We start from the raw sequence: 15,405 nt of genomic DNA, 5'->3' as shown, positions 1-15,405 counted from the left end.
AGAATCTAACAGATAAAACCCTACCCTTATTGACTTAATAAAGGAAAGGGGAAAGATTCATTGAACCTGCAATAATACTTTTGGTGGTGATGAATAAGAAAGATGAGATTACCAATTCATAATGCAGAGGTCACCTCAACTGAACAAGAATCAAAGTTCACAAAATGTGATTTGACATTTGAAACTTGAATTTGGATAGAGTCTTAAGGATCACATTTTTTGTAGAAATAAAAACCTAATATTTATTGAGCATCTTTCTAGCCTGGACACCACAGTAGTCAGGCTTGCCTAGGTTGATTCACTTTTATTTCATTTAATCCTCAAAAATTCCCCAGGACTGTCTATTTTACAGATGGGAAAACTGAGGCTTAGAGAGCAAACATTTCTTTTATAAGGTCACCCACATGCATGTGGCAGAGTGAAAGTTCCAACCCAACTTTACCTACCTACCTGCACATCCATGTTTTCCCCACTGTCACTGAGATGCTTTTCTTATTTGCTGCGTAAATGGAGGCATGTCTGTCCCGTAGAACCCAGATATTGTTGAATGAAATGTCAATTTCTTGTCTAGAAATGACCATCTATGAGCATATTTATGTAACTTAGTCTTTATTGATCTGTGTTGGACTGCAGTCCTCAGAGGGTAACAAAGGACATAAGCAGAAAGATAAACCTAACCTGATACCTGAGCACCAGAACCATGAGACAAGGTTACTCTGACCTGCAGTTTAAATGAACCACCTGAGCAACCAGCACCTGCAGCCAACTCTTTCTAAATCACCCTCATTTGTCTCAGTCTTGATCTTTGATAATTATAAACAAACAGGTAAAAAATAGCTTTTTATCCTGTCCACTGCCCCTGGAAGGTACTTAAATTCCACATAAATCTTTTGCATACATTGAGTTTCTAATTTTCTATGCATTTGCAATTAAACATGAAGAATACACATTTTTGGCCTTACTTCCAACTCTGAAGCAATTCTCTCCAGCTAGAAGAGAAACTAGCTCCTAGAGGTCATTGGCATTAATATGAACACCCAGTTGAGAAAAAAAAAAAAAGTTATAGGACTGTTAGAAATGGTGGCAAATTGTAATATGCAATTTCACAAATTACTCAAATGCAATTCTGAAAATGCAGCTTCCTTACCTTTTCTGGCTCAGAATAAGATTAACAACAGGTCAGCCAGTGTAATATTCCCTGAAATGAGACCAAAAAAGAAATAGGGTGTAGACAGACATGGCTTGAGACCATAGATAACACTGTCTGGTTCCACAGAGTTTAATATTTCAAAAAATATTTCAAAATTGTTGACTAAAGTTTTTTCTACATCTTCTTGCAAATGTATCTAACATTTTCAATTTCTTTGTTCATATCATGGAAGTTACTAGAAATGCCTCATATTACACTTTAGACCAATAGCAACTAACTCCCCAGTGACGCACATTGCAGAAACGGTTTTTATAAAAATACAGACCTGAGTTTTTGTGCACAGAAAGTGCTTCCTTCACATATGTCACTGCTTGATCTGATGAACCTAACCAGAGAAAGGAATTTTCTCCTTCTCCTTATTCAGTCCTCTCCTTTGCTGGGAATTATAACCAGAAAATGAACTTCTCTAAGCAGCTCATGCAGCTACTTAAGGATCACCGATGCTGTTCCGTGGGCCAGGATCTCTGCATTCTCTTCCTCCATTGTTTCTCTTCCTTTTACATCCCCACATAGGATTTTTCCACTGCCCAGGCAATTTAGCTAGCTTCTTAGTGGTTCTGCTCAGATTCAAGTCAAGTGCTTCCTCAGCCTGCTCCACATATGCTACTGAGCCAGCAGCCACAACTTCCTAGAACTGCCACACCAGCATGACATTGGCTTCTAGTTAAAAAGCACGTGCATGGCCACATCATGCTGCATTTTCACACCAACCCTACGATGTTGATTTTATCACCAATTTACTGACAAGGAAACCTGGTGAGTTTTCCAGATTTGCACTCCTAGGAACACAGGTCATCTGACTTACATGTAGATGCACACCTCCCTCCTTGCAGGAGATTCAGTTTCTGTGTTCCTAGCAGGAGGAACTGAGGCTGTCGATGTCCGCCGTATTGCACTGCTAGCGTCTCACGGGTTTTCAACCTGACCCCATCTCTTCCTTTCCTACCTCTACCCTCCCTGCTCTCTGTCTAAAATACCACTGAAGGGAGAAAATTCTTAACAGCTTCTATATTTTCACCTTAAAATTTTTCTGACAGATGGGATGTGGTGGCTCATGCCTGCAATTCCAGCACTTTGGGAGGCCAAGATTCGAGGATTGCTTGAACCCGGGAGTTCAAGACCACCCTGGGCAACATGGTGAAAACCCATCTCTACGAAAAATACAAACATTAACTAGGTGTGGTGGCACCTGTAGTCCCAGCTACTCAGAAGGCTGAGGCTGGAGGATCACTTGAGCTCAGGAGGTTGAGGCTGCAGTGAGCTAAGATCACACTGCTGCAATTCACCCTGGGGTGACAGAGACCTCACCTCAAAAAAAAATTTTTTTCTGACACTCAGCATTACATTTATGCCTTCATAAAACACTTTTCTTTGAGACTGCCTCATGCCCTGATGCATTTATCTCTTTGTGACAAGACCCCCTTAATGCTGAAAAACAATAATAGCTTAAGTGTCTACCCGAGACACAAGGAAATATGAGGGTGTTTGCTCTCAGATGATATGAGTAGGAGGAGGCTATAACTACCATTCATTCAGCTGAATCCTGTGCCTGCACTATGTCATTTTATCCTCAGAACAATCCAATGAGGTAGGTACTATTTATGTTTCCATTTTACAGATGAGAAGAGTAAGACTCAGAGAGTTTAAGTAACTTGCCCAATAGCTAGTAAGTAGCAGAGGGTTCAAACCAGATCTGTTTCACACCGAAACCCATTCTCTCTGAACCGCTGGTCTCCCTAATGCACAAGATGACCTACAATGCCGGTTACAAATGATAAGTGACAAATAAATGGGGGCAGTCAGGAATTTTGTGGACTTTCAGATAGTGAGAAGTCACATTCCTGCATGTTTGGGTTCCTCTGAGAGATTTACAGTAACTCCCAGAGCTTACCAGGGCTAACTGGAGGGCGGTGATCTCCTCTGGAGTCTCGTCTGAATTCTACAGGTGCATAGGCTTAGCCTTGAATCCTTCCCTTGGAGTCCCTCATTATTCCATTCTGGTACTCCAGAAGCTTCATTCAGGGCACCTGTAGACTACAAACTGCCTCCATCTGCTCCTTCAGCCTAACCTTGTGGTTGGGAGAAGAGAGCCTAGGATTTCTACAGCGAGAACAGAGAACACAAGGAAGCTAGCGCACACAGATCAGAATTGCACAGTGCAGCGCTGGAACCCAGGCTTAGAGTTCCAAGGCTTGGGCCTAGGGTGGGGTTTCAGCCCAAACACTTCCTAGTTGTGTGCCCTTGGACATTTTCCTGGCTTCTTTTATTTTTCTCTGTAAAATGGGAATAGTGCAAGAAGCTACTTCATAGGATTGTTATGAGGAGGCAAAGAAATGACAAGTTGTTGAAAAGTGCCTGATGCTTTGTAAATTCTCAATTAGTAGCTTGAAAACAATGCAGGGAGTCTCAGATTGAAGGACTTCCCAGGTGTACAGAAGCCTTCACCTAAGAGAGGGCAAGGAGCAGGTTTTCCTCTTTGGGAAGTTTGGGCTTTGAGGGCAGAGGAGATAGTGGAGGGTTAAATGCCTGCCTGGAGTGTATTATAGAACTCTGCATACATCTCTTCAAGCAGACCCAATTGTGAAGTTAGAGAAAGACCCCTGACACCTGACCCAATTATAAGAGTAATTTACAGCAGTGTTTCCACACTTCCCAGGTCACAGGAGTCACCTGGGTCACTTATTTAAAATACACATTCCCAGCCATCTCCCTCAAAATGTTCTAAACCAGGTGCTCTGGGGCAGAACCTGGGAATGTTCATTTTACACATGCCACTTGGTGATTTCATGATCAGGGAAGTTTAGGAATCACTGCTTTAAGTGTTCAAAGAACTTATGTGTCCTCTATGCAATAGATCTATATAATGTGCAGATCTATCATCCCCACTTTACAGGAAAAGTGACTAAGGCCCAACAAAGTTCAGCAGCGTGCAGGAGCCTGCTTAGGCTGGCTCAAGAGAGCCTACTGTTGTTGTTTTCTTATCTTGTTTTTTGACATGGAGTTTCACTTTTGTTGCTTAGGCTGGAGGCCAATGGCCCGATCTCAGCTCACTGCAACCTCCGCCTCCTGGGTTTGAGCAATTCTCCTGCCTCAGCCTCCTGAGTAGCTGGAACCACAGGCACCCACTACCACACCCAGCTAATTTTTTGTATTTTTAGTAGAGATGGGATTTCACCATGTTGGCCAGGCTGGTCTCAAACTCCTGACCTTAGTTAATCCTCCCACCATGGTCTCCCAAACTGCTGGGATTACAAGCATGAGTCACTGCGCCCAGCCAAGAGAGCCTACTGTTAAATATTTAAGGAATTTGCAATTCGGTGGGTAAACCCGGAGTGGCTTGAATTTGGCTATGGTGGAATAATTACACTCCAGATTTCTCCTGGCCAGAGAGGAGCTCACAGGTGCTCAGGTTGGCTTCTTTTTTCAAAGAACACAGGGCACTGATTGAACTGAACACTTCTTGGCTGTTCTCTGGTTTTCAGTGCATGGCTCTATTTGAATATTGTTTTTTTCTCTACAGAAATTCATAAACATTATATACAAATCAGCAACCCAGGGCTTTTTTTTTTTTTTTTTTTTTTTAAGAGCTAGTTTACTAGCACATCACTGAGTCAGGGTAAGTAATTAGTCTCGCTGTTAACAAAAAAGCTGAAGCTCACCTGTGTTCTGGTTCCCTAATCCATGTGCATTCTCCTTCTGCATTTAACTCCCTTTATTGTCCCTACAACCTCCACTCCTGGATAGAATTAAAGGCTCAAATTCTAACAAGGATCACCAGCTACAGAGTTGGTTCAGAGTTTCTTGCTGAAGACTTCAATTAATCGTTCTTTTCCACAGCAGGTTGATGTCTCCCTCTAGTGGATAGGAAAGAGTAAGACAAGTCCGATTTCTATGTTTTTAGATCATTGCATATATGCAACATGTTGAAATATATAGAGGAGGCCGGGTGCGGTGGCTCAAGCCTGTAATCCCAGCACTTTGGGAGGCCGAGGCGGGTGGATCACGAGGTCAAGAGATCGAGACCATTCTGGTCAACATGGTGAAACCCCGTCTCTACTAAAAATACAAAACATTAGCTGGGCATGGTGGCATGTGCCTGTAGTCCCAGCTACTCAGGAGGCTGAGGCAGGAGAATTGCCTGAACCCAGGAGGCGGAGGTTGCGGTGAGCCAAGATCGCGCCATTGCACTCCAGCCTGGGTAACATGAGTGAAACTCCGTCTCAAAAAAAAAAAAAAAAGAAATATATAGAGGAGAGCTAATTTCCAGTAGAAGCACAAAAGTTTCCTTTTTATTAATTTAATATTTCATTCACTCAGTATTTATAATTTGCTTACCATGTGCCAGATGTTGAGGTATAAAGATGAAAAAAAGAAAGAAAAAATCACTATATACTGAGAAAGATTGCCAAGATACTTTATGGGAAGAAAATCAGAGTGCAGAACAGCATGAAAAATATACTACCATTTGTTTATAAAGGCAACAGAAAGAATACATACACACACACATTCACATAAGATATCTTTAGAAAGACACACAAAATACTGTTAACATTAGTTGGTTTCCTCCTGGAAGGGGAATAGAATATCTAGGAAATAGAGGTAGGAGAGAGTTTTCACTGCATTCCTTTTGTGTGTGTGTCTATTTAAAAATTTTTTTTCTTTCAAGACAGGGTCTCACTCTGACCCCGGGCTGGAGTGCAGTGGCACAATCTCAGCTCGCTGTAGCCTCAGCCTCCTGAGCTCAGGTGATCCTTCCACCTCAGCCTCGTGGGTAGCTGGGACTACAGGCTTAGGCCACCATGCCTGGCTGATTTTTTGTATTTTTTGTAGAGACGGGGTTTCGCCATATTACCCAGGCTGGTCTTGAACTTCTGGACTCAAGCGATCTGTCTGCCTCGGCCTCCCAAAGTGCTGGTAAAGAGGGAGACTCAGGCTTTTTAGATTAACTTTTTCTTTAACTATTATGCTGCATTTTAATAGAAGAAAACGTTAACTGACTGGCACCTCCAGTTTTACTTTTCTATAGGTAACAGGCTAGGCCTTGGGGAAACTTTTTAGAAGGCACACTGCTACACTGGGATTACAGGCGTGAGCCACTGTGCCCAGCTGCCTTTTATGTATTTTTATTGTGAACCACATGAAGCTATTTCCTAATCATAAAACAGATATTAAAACTTAAGAAGAAATTGAGGAGGCTGGTGCTGCCCTCAGTTTCTCAGAAGGAAATTCACACACATATACGGTGCAATGTGATCAGGTTCTGTTAGAAGCAGGCACAGTGCACTACAGAGCATGAGGCAGAGGTCCCAACCCAAACTGGTTGTGGGGACAGAGTGGAAGTAGGAAAGATCACGAGAGGCCAGGTTAAGGAGGACCTTGTATGCCAGGCTAACGAGCTTTCACTTTATTCTGCAGCAACAGCAAGCCATTCAAAGACTTGAGCAGGGGACTAACAGGCAGATTCTCATTTTAGGGGATCAGCAGTCCAGGGGAGGATTTGAGGAGGTCTGCAGGAGAGGGAAGGTAAAGTCATGAGCTCTTTTCTGTAATTTATCTTTTCAAAGATGTGTTCTCTAGAGTCAGAGGATTCAAGTTAAGAACAGGAACAGTGAGTCTAGGTTAAAGATGATTTATGTGGTCTTTATTCAGATGACTTGTTCTTAGTCTGGGGAGAAGAATAAATTATGTGTAATTCCCTTACAGTGTGGTAGGAACACTAGCAAGTCCTTTACAAAGAACACATCATTAATCCTCACAATAATCATAGAAAATGGGAGCATGATTATTCTCCTAAAAAGTACAGATGAGAACATTGAGACTAAGCAGGTTAATCAACTTGCCCAAGATTAATAACAAAAAAAACCTGCCAGATTTAAGTCCATCTGTCTGATTGTAAACCCACATTTTAAAGGATTAGCAAGAGTCTCCTCTAAACTGTTCAACAGAAAGCCACTACCCCTCTCTGCCAAAACCAAGCTTCTAAAATATTTCCCTTGGCCAGGCGCAGTGGCTCACGCCTGTAATCCCAGCTCTTTGGAAGGCTGAAGCCTGTGGATTGCTTGAGCCCAGGAGTTCAAAAACAGGCTGAGCAACATGGCAAAACTCCATCTTTAAAAAAAAATAGTTAGCCTGGCACGGGGGTGCACGCCTGTAGTCCCAGCTACTCAGAAGGCTGAGGTGGGAGGATCACCTGAGCCCAGTGGGTCAAGGCTGCAATGAGCTATGATTGTGCCACTGCCCTGCATCGTGGGCAACAGAGTGAGATCCTTTTCATATAAGACTAATGCATATGCCACAGCAATTTGAGTGATTATAGATTGCCAAATTCCAAGTAAGAATACTTTATTACTCTATAAAGAAGGACAATGATCTGAGGGGTTCTTTTTTTTTTTTTTTTTTTGAGATGGAGTTTCGCTCGCGTTACCCAGGCTGGAGTGCAATGGCGCGATCTCGGCTCACCGCAACCTCCGTCTCCTGGGTTCAGGCAATTCTCCTGCCTCAGCCTCCTGAGTAGCTGGGATTACAGGCACGTGCCACCACGCCCAGATGATTTTTTGTATTTTTAGTAGAGACGGGGTTTCACCATGTTGACCAGGATGGTCTCGATCTCTTGACCTCGTGATCCACCCGCCTCGGCCTCCCAAAGTGCTGGGATTACAGGCGTGAGCCACCGCGCCCGGCACCTGAGGGGTTCTTATCTGGCTCTGTTTCATCTTAATTATCTATAGGAAAAACCAGGCAGAAGTTGCAGCAGCCGGCCATGTGACTCCGGCTGCATAGCCATACTCCTGTCAAGGCTCGGAATTATTTAAAGTTCCAACAGCTTTAAGTTTGAATTCTTGGCCGGGCATAGTGGCTCACACCTGTAATCCAAGCACTTTGGAGGCCAAGGCGGGCAGATCACCTGAGGTCGGGAGTTTAAGATCAGCCTGACCAACATGGTAAAACCCACCGTTATAAAAAAAAAATTTTTTTTTAAATTTGAATTCTTTTAAGTTTGAATTATTTAATTTCACATATTTAAAAGTAAATTAAAAGCTGAGGCATAGTAGCTGACGCCTGTAACCCCAACATTTTGGGAGGCTGAAGCAAGAGGATTACCTGAAGTCAGGAGTTTAAGATCAGCCTGGGCAACACAGGGAGACCATGTCTATGCAAAAATTAAAATAAAAACGCAAGAAAAATATAGAAATATATATATATATATTAAAAATTAGCTGGGTGTGGTGATTCATGCCTCTATTCCTAGCTACTTGGGAGGCTAGGGTGGGAGGATGATTTGAGCCCAGGAGTTTGAGGCTCTAATGAGCTATGATTGTTCCACTGCACTCCAGCCTGGGCAATACAGCGAGACATCATCTCAAACAATAAATAAAAATATAAAATTAAAATTTAAAAAGTTTAAACTGGTTTTAAATGTTTTCAAAGAGCTATTTTCTTCTAAAATATTAAGTGAACTGCTTTTAAAAATAGGCAAAATACGAGTCATAATTAACAAATATCAACATTTTAACTCAAAAATATTTAAAGCTAATTTAAAAAATTATACTATATAAAATACTTTATACAAATTAAAGTAGTCACAGTTCGGCTGGGTGTGGGGGCTCATGCTTGTAATCCCAGCATGTTGAGAGGCCAATGCAGGTGGATCACCTAAGGTCAGGAGTTCGAAACCAGCCTGACCAACATGGAGAAACCTAGTCTCTACTACAAATACAAAATTAGCAGGACATGGTGGCACATGCCTGTAATCCCAGCCACTTGGGAGACTGAGGCAGGAGAATCGCTTGAACCCAGAAGGCAGAGGTTGCGGTGAGCCAGGATCGTGCCATTGCACTCCAGCCTGGGCAACGAGAGCAAAACTCTGTCTCAAAATAAAATAAAGTAGGCCAGGCGCGGTGGCTCACGCCTGTAATCCCAGCACTTTGGGAGGCCGAGGCGGGTGGATCACGAGGTCAAGAGATTGAGACCATCCTGGTCAACATGGTGAAACCCCGTCTCTACTAAAACTACAAAAAATTAGCTGGGCATGGAGGCGTGTGCCTGTAATCCCAGCTACTCAGGAGGCTGAGGCAGGAGAATTGCCTGAACCCAGGAGGCGGTGGTTGCGGTGAGCCGAGATCGCGCCATTGCACTCCAGCCTGGGTAACAAGAGTGAAACTCTGTCTCAAAAAATAAAATAAAATAAAATAAAGTAGTCATAATTCTACCATTTACTGTCTATCTGGTTGATGCAATAAAGAAGCATAGTATGTCTAGAACTACCTATACACAAATTTAAGTCAATGTGAAGTATTTAACACTACCAATGTTCCTCAGATTCTATATATAGCAATTGTAATACTGTGCTAACTCCTGAATAACTCTGAAGTAAGAAAATTGGACTAGAGAAAAATAATACTACATTGGCCAAGAAACACTTCCACCTCCTGGGTTTAAGCAGTTCTCTGCCTCAGCATTCCTGGGATTACAAGTGCATGCCACCACACCCAGCTATTTTTTGTATTTTTAGTAGAGATGTGGTTTCACCATCTTGGCCAACCTCTTGAATTCCTGACCTCGTGATCCACCCGCCTAAGTCTCCCAAAGTGCTGGGATTACAGGCATGAGCTACTGCGCCCAGCCCATTTTGGCTCTTAAGAAGAATTAAACAAGTTAATTTGTCTTTTTTTTCACCTAAATGCTTCTGCTACTCCACTCTGTCCTGTCCTTAAAAGTAATGTTTATCCCTGAACTCAGCAGCAACACAAACCTTCATAGCATTTGGACACAGTTGGATTTTGTTTCAAGGACTTGGAACTCAGAAAAAGACAAATAAAGGGCCCCCATACCTAGTTTGCTGACTTTTTATTAGGAAAGGATGCTAGATTTTGTCAAACACTTTTGGTGCATCTGTTGGTGTAATCAAATGGTTTAATTTTATGTTAATATGGTGAATTATATTGATTGGGTTTTGAAATGAAGACTTATATGCCTGAAATAAACTCCAGTTGGTCTTAATGCATTGTCCTTTTTACATATTGTTAGGTTGGATTTGTTAAAATTTTCTTTAGAATTTTTGCATCTGTGTTCCTGAAGACTGCTGATCTGTAGTTTTCTAAGAACGTCTTTGACAGGTTTTGGTATCAGGGTAATGTAGTTATCCTAGAATGAGTTGGGAAGTGTTACACTGGCTTCCATTTTCTGAAAGAGGTAGTAGAGAACTGCTGTTGTTTCTCCTTAAACATTTGGTATAATTCACTGCTGAAGCCATCTGGGCTTGGAGTTTTCCTTATAGGAAGGTTTTAAACTACAAATTCAATTTTTAAAAAATGGATATAGGACTATTCAGGTCAGCTCTTGTTGTACAACTTTTGGTAATTTGTTTTTTCAAGGGATTTGTCTATTTTATATATATTGTTGAATTTTTTGTTAAAAAGCTGTTCATAATATTCTCTGTTCTTTTAATAGCTGTAGAATCTGTAGGATGTCTCTTTCATTCCTGATATTTGTAATTTGTGTTTCCCCTCATTTTTTTTTTTTTTAAAGACGGGGTTTCACCATGTTGGTCAGGCTGGTCTTGAACTCTCGACCTCAGGTGATCCGTCCGCCTTGGCCTCCAAAGTGCTTGGATTACAGGCATGAGCCACCATGCCCAGCCTCCCCTCACTTTTTTTCTGTTCAGTCTGGCTAGAGGCTTATTAATTTTATTGATGTTCTCAAAGAACCAGCTTTAGGCTTCATTGATTTTCTCCTATTTTTGTTTCTTATTTCATAAGTTTTTGCTCCAATCTTAATTATTTCCTTTCTTATTTTTATTCTGTGTTTAACTTACTCTTCTTTTTCTAATTTTGTTTTTTTGGGGTTTTTGTTTTTGTTGTGGTTGTTGTTGAGATGGAGTCTTGTTTTGTCACACAGACTGGAGTGCAGTGGCATGGACACACCTCAGTGCAGCCTCAACCTCCCAGGATCAAGCCATCCTCCCACCTCAGCCTCCTGAGGAGCTAGGACCATAGGTGCATACCACCTCTCCCAGCTAATTTTTGTATATTTTGTAGAGACGTGGTTTCACCATGTTGCCCAGGCTGGTCTTGAGCTCCTGAGCTCAAGCCATCACCTGCCTTGGCCTCTCAAAGTGCTAGGGTTACAGACGTGAGGCTCAGGTTACTTTTATTTTCTAATATAGGCATTTGGCGCTATAAGTCTGTCTCTAAGCACTGCTTCATTGTATCCCACAAGTTTTGTTACCTTGTGTTTTAATTTTCAGACAGTTCAAAATCCTTTCCAATTTCTGTTTTTTTAAACTAATGTGTGATATAGAAGTTTTGTTTTTCAAATATTTGGAGATTTTCTAGATATCCTTTTTATTGATTTCTAATTTAATTATATTATGGTCAGAAAGTCTATTTTATGACAGAAATAATTTTAAATTTATTAAGAAAAACAGTTTAGCCTATTTTGATAAATGTTCTATGTGTACTTTTAAAAATGTGCATTCTGCTATTGAGTGTTCCATAAATATCAATTAGGTCAATTGCCTTTTTAAATTTTTATGATTTTATGAAATAAGCTTTTTTTTTTTTTTTTTTTTTTTTGAGACAGAGTTTCGCTCTTGTTACCCAGGCTGGAGTGCAATGGCGCGATCTCGGCTCACCGCAACCTCCGCCTCCTGGGTTCAGGCAATTCTCCTGGCTCAGCCTCCCGAGTAGCTGGGACTACAGGCACGCGCCACCATGCCCAGCTAATTTTTTGTAGTTTTAGTAGAGACGGGGTTTCACCATGTTGACCAGGATGGTCTCGATCTCTTGACCTTGTGATCCACCCGCCTCAGCCTCCCAAAGTGCTGGGATTACAGGCTTGAGCCACCGCGCCCGGCCTGAAATAAACTTTATACTACATTTTATTTGTTTAAAAGATCATTTCTCTTTTGAGCAGATATAAATTTATTTTATTTATTTTTTAGAGACAGAGTCTCACTCTGTAACCCAGGCTGGAGTGCAGTGGCACTAGCATAGCTCATTGTAACTTGAATTCTTGGCCTTAAGTGATCCTCCAACCTCAGTTTCCCAAAATGCTGGGATTACATGCCTGAGCCACCACACCCTCTTTCTTTAATTGTTAGAAAGAAGGAAAAGAAAAGGAAAGGGAAAGAAAAGAGAAGAAAATAAAAAGAATAATACCTAGGCATTTTGCAAGGATTAAATAATATACCTATGACACAGTGCTTAATGTGCAGTTGTTGTTCAGTAAATGGTAGCTATTATTGCCAGATTGTTCTATCAACACAAAAGTGGAATTATCTAGTATTTCTAGAGTCCTTACAGAACACAAAGAGAGCCCCTGTAACTCATACCCATTTACTGCTTAAGAGAGTATGTTATCTAGGCAGTAGATGTTACATAAGCCAAGGACACTGTGGCATAATAATTTAACAGGTTGTTTTCAGTTGCAAGTAATAGAGAATCTTAGGCTGGGTGAGGTGGCTCACACCCGTAATCTCAGCACTTTGGAAGGCTGAGGCGGGTGGATCACCTGAGGTCAGTTCGAGACCAGCCTGGCTAACATGGTGAAACCTCGTCTCTACTAAAAATACAAAAATTGGCCGGGTGCAGTGGCTCATGCTTGTAATGCCAGCACTTTGGGAGGCCGAGGTGGGTGGATCACCTGAAGTCAGGAGTTCGAAACAAGACCAGTCTGACCAACATGGAGAAACCCCGTCTCTACTAAATATACAAAATTAGCCAGGTGTGGTGGTGCATGCCTGTAATCCCAGCTACTTGGGAAGTTGAGGCAGGAGAATCGCTTGAACCCAGAAGGCGGAGGTTGCAGTGAGCTGAGATTGCGCCACTCCACTCCATCCTGGGTAACAAGAATGAAACTCCGTCTCAAAAAAAAAGGGAGAGAATCTTACCTCATCTGAACTAAACAGAAGATGTAACATCTCACTTAACAAGCCTGGGAATAAACTGGATGCGGTGGCTCACGCCTATAATCCCAGCAGTTTGAGAGGCCGAGGCAGGTGGATGGCTTGAGGTCAGCAGTCTGAGACCAGCCTGACCAACATGGTGAATCTTTGCCTCTGCTAAAAGTGCAAAAATTAGTCGGGCATGGTGGCACACGCCTGTAATCCCAGGTTCTCAGGAGGCTGAGGCAGGAAAATCGCTTGAACCTGGGAGGCGGAGGGTGCAGTGAGCCAAGATCGTGCCACTGCACTTCAGCCTGGGCAACAAGAGTGAAACTCTGTCTCAAAAAAAAAAAAGAAAGAATCTTGTTTGCTTGTTTGAACTAAACAGAAGGGGATGTAACATCTCACATAACAAGTCTGGGTATAAGCTGGGTGCAGTGGCTCACGCCTGTAATCCCAGCACTTTGAGAGGCTGAGGTGGGTGGATGGCTTGAGGTCAGCAGTTCGAGACCAGCCAGACCAACATGGTGAAACCTCGTCTCTATTAAAAATACAAAAATTGTCGGGCGCGGTGGCTCACGCCTGTAATCCCAGCACTTTGGGAGGCCGAGGCGGGTGGATCATGAGGTCAAGAGATCGGGACCATCCTGGTCAACATGGTGAAACCCCGTCTCTACTAAAAATACAAAAAATTAGCTGGGCATGGTGGCGCGTGCCTGTAGTCCCAGCTACTCAGGAGGCTGAGGCAGGAGAATTGCCTGAACCCAGGAGGCGGAGGTTGCGGTGAGCCGAGATCGCGCCATTGCACTCCAGGCTGGGTAACATGAGTGAAACTCCGTCTCAAAAAAAAAAAAAAAAAAATTAGCCAGGCATGGTGGCAGGCACGTATAATCCCAGCTACTTGGGAGGGTGAGGCAGGAGAATAGCTTGAACCTGGGAGGTGGAGGTTGTAGTGAACCAAGATTGTGCCATTGTACTCTAGCCTGGGTGATAAAGCAAGACTCCATCTCAAAACAAAAAACAAGTCTCGATGTAGAGAGCTTAAAATCTGAATAATTCATAAGCTCAATATTGTCATCAAATCTATTCTTTCCATTGAATACATAACTATAAAGCTCCTGTTCCAAAGGCAAAATTTTATGACTGCAGTTTGCCTTTTTCAAAAAATGCTGGATAACTTTTTTTTTTTTTTTTGAGATGGAGTTTGCTCTTTTCCCAAGCTGGAGTGCAGTGGCACGATCTCGGCTCACTGCAACCTCCGCCTTCCAGTTTCAAGAGATTCTCCCGTCTCTGTCTCTTGAGTATCTGGAATTACAGGCGCCTGCCACCATGTCCGGCTACTTTTTGTATATTTAGTAGAGATGGGGGTTCACCATGTTGGTCAGGCTGGTCTCAAACTCCTGACCTTGTGATCCACCCGCCTCGACCTCCCAAGGTGCTGGGATTACAGGCATGAACCACCATGCTGGAGAACTTTTACATACAGTACTTTCCTTTGCTTTAACAGGGCCAAACAGCAATATTGCATCTCTCTTTCTTGACTGTATCCTTAAAAGTCTTTATTAGATACAACAAAAATGGCATATTGATTTTAAAATATCGTTTATATCTCATTCAAAATACTTAACAATTCAATCTGTCTGACCTACTCCCATTTCCATATTGCTGGTCATTCATCTGTCAATTACCAGTACATCCTTCCCTGCAAAGTGGAGCCATTTTATCATATTCGATTTTTACTCACAGTTCTTTAAAAGCACTTCAACTTACAGCTGTGCTTGGAAGACTTAAGGATGCTGAAATTACAGTGAAAGAATATTAACTTAGGGGTTGGTTTCACAATAATTATGGAGTGGCTTACAGGGGGTTAAGCAATACAAAAGAAAATTATTAGTATATTAAAATGCATTCAAAGGAGAACTTATATTACTTTATGAAACTCTAACTTAAATTTGTGTTTGGGCCTCTTGACATTTCAAAGCCTACTGTTTGATTCACTGCAGGCAGAACAATTTTGCTTTACATTTTAAAAGCCTACAACATGTCGGACACAGTGGTTCACGCCTATAATCCCAGCACTTTGGGAAGCCGAGATGGGTGGATCACCTGAGGTTAAGAGTTCAAGACAAGCCTGGCCAACACAGTGAAACCCCATCTCTACTAAAAATACAAATATTAGCTGGACCTGGTGGTGTGTGCCTGTAATCCCAGCTACCTGGGAGGCTGAGGCAGGAGCATCGTTTAAACCCAGGAGGCAAAGGTTGCGGTGAGCCAAGGTTGCGCCACTGCACTCCAGGCTGGGTGACAAAAG

The sequence above is a fragment of the Sapajus apella genome, unplaced genomic scaffold, assembly GCF_009761245.1.
Source record: "Sapajus apella isolate SASKATOON/1434 unplaced genomic scaffold, GSC_monkey_1.0 scaffold59, whole genome shotgun sequence".
NCBI lineage: Eukaryota > Metazoa > Chordata > Mammalia > Primates > Cebidae > Sapajus > Sapajus apella.
This window is presented reverse-complemented; position numbering follows the sequence as displayed.